The sequence below is a fragment of the Talpa occidentalis genome, unplaced genomic scaffold (assembly GCF_014898055.3).
Source record: "Talpa occidentalis isolate TD23 unplaced genomic scaffold, MPIMG_talOcc4v2.1 talOcc4.13, whole genome shotgun sequence".
In the NCBI taxonomy this organism is placed as follows: domain Eukaryota; kingdom Metazoa; phylum Chordata; class Mammalia; order Eulipotyphla; family Talpidae; genus Talpa; species Talpa occidentalis.
Window position 1 is genome coordinate 36213621 of NW_023601322.1, and position 1794 is coordinate 36215414.

Consider the following 1794-nt stretch of genomic DNA (forward strand, 5'->3'; position numbering starts at 1 on the left):
GTATGATGAAATTCTTAATTGACTAGTGACAATAAAAGCTATTAATAATGGAAGTAAAATACATCCCTGATATAACTCTAGAGTTGCTCTGTCAAGGATGTTCTGGTAATATCAAAAGTACAATAAACAGCCTCCAATTTTCTTCTTCAAAAAGAGAGAACAGGGCCTCCCTTGGTGGTGCAGGCAATTGAGCGCTGTGCTTGAAGCTGTCCGCAGCCTTTGCAGCGCCAGTTCAATCCCTGCTGGCCGGTGAGGGTCCCACATGGCGCACAGACCCCTCCTGCCGCATCTGCTGCTCCCCTCAGCAGTGTATTTCATCAGTCTGCCTGGTCTGTTCCCGCTCTGTCTCTGGTGAATCCTCTCTCTCACTCACTCTCCTGCGCATATGGCCTGTAACCCAGTTTTTGTATAAATAAAAATAAATAAATCTTTTTTTTAAAAAAAGGAGAGAACAATTTATGGCCAGGGAAATTGAAAGTGTCCATTAAAATCAGATCCCACACTGTTTAAAAATAAAAAAAGGAAAAAACCTGATACAATTTTTGAAAATCAAGAAGTTCAAGTTATTGGTGGCAAAGATATTTCTTCTCTTTTTCTTCAGGGCTTTGGGGAAAATACTGTGTTGCAAAAGAGGATCATTAATAGAATTAGACTCACTCCAATTGCCTTCTCATCTATCAGAGTATAAGCAGGATACTGTACTTATTCAACCTGTAGAAGTAGTAGAAATGTCACACATAGCAGGAGAGTTATTCAATTTATATCTTCATTGAACTACATAGATTTCTTCATGGAAACAGATGATCTTATGAGAGCCAGTGAATTTCTGAGTTTTGCAGATATCCTCAGCGGTGACTAGAACACACACTTTACTCAAGTAATACAGTACATCCATAGCTAAAGGGGTGTGAGCCTTCCAATAAAGCCTGAAGATTTGATCATTCTCAGAAAGAAGATCAAGTTTTTGACCCTTGCACAAGCCCCAGTGGTATGGAGAAAATTGCCTAGCAATAAAAGTACTTTTTCTAACTTCTGTTTACCAGCTTTCTGCCTCCAAACTTAGTTTTGCAATACCTTGCTTTGTTAATCATTCCAAAGAGAAATCAAGCTCAGTTTTTCTTTATCCAAGATATTGGGGAGGCTCCCTCTGAAGCAACACATTGGAAGGTTGAAAATGGAAGCCCTCACTGACAGGGAGCATGGATGACAGACCCAGACTGTGGAGATGAACTACAGCTTCCTGGAGGTCAGCCTGAAAAGGAAGCTTTGAGGAACCCACTGAAACCACTGAGCAAACCTCCTCTCTTCCTTTGAGTCAGAATAGTGGAATGAACTGCCTGCCAGCCAACTTCAGCCCTTCTCAACCAAGAGAGACATGGAAGAAGAAGGCATGACCACGGAAGACTATGGAGCAATGGGACATAGAAGCCAGTCTGTCATATTAGTTTTATTCAGTGGTACTTGAACAGAGATAATCTATTTCAGGTGACTTGAATTTTTTAAATTCTTCACTTGTAGCATTTCAACACAATGAACTGGCTCTACTGTCTTCTTGAATGTAATTAGAAGATCAGGGCTTCAAATAATCTTTAATTTTTTCTCTAGCATTTATTCAGTCATGTGAGTTGTTGGGAGGGATCAGTGTGCATGAGGTATGTTTGAACCTTATGCCAAATATCAGAAAATGTGAAGGAAGAATTCAGAATAAAGAAATACGGGGATTGAAATAAGCTTTATAAAATGGTTAGAATGCAATTATGAGTGTAGATAAACTTTGTACCCTTAAAAAAAAAT

The 1794-nt window shown here is 39.4% G+C and overlaps 1 pseudogene; it reads left to right on the forward strand.

Moving 5' to 3' along the window:
• Positions 1–19: 19 nt before the first annotated feature.
• Positions 20–1465, forward strand: LOC119242799 (cell cycle checkpoint protein RAD17-like; annotated as a pseudogene).
• The last annotated feature ends 329 nt before the right edge of the window (positions 1466–1794 follow it).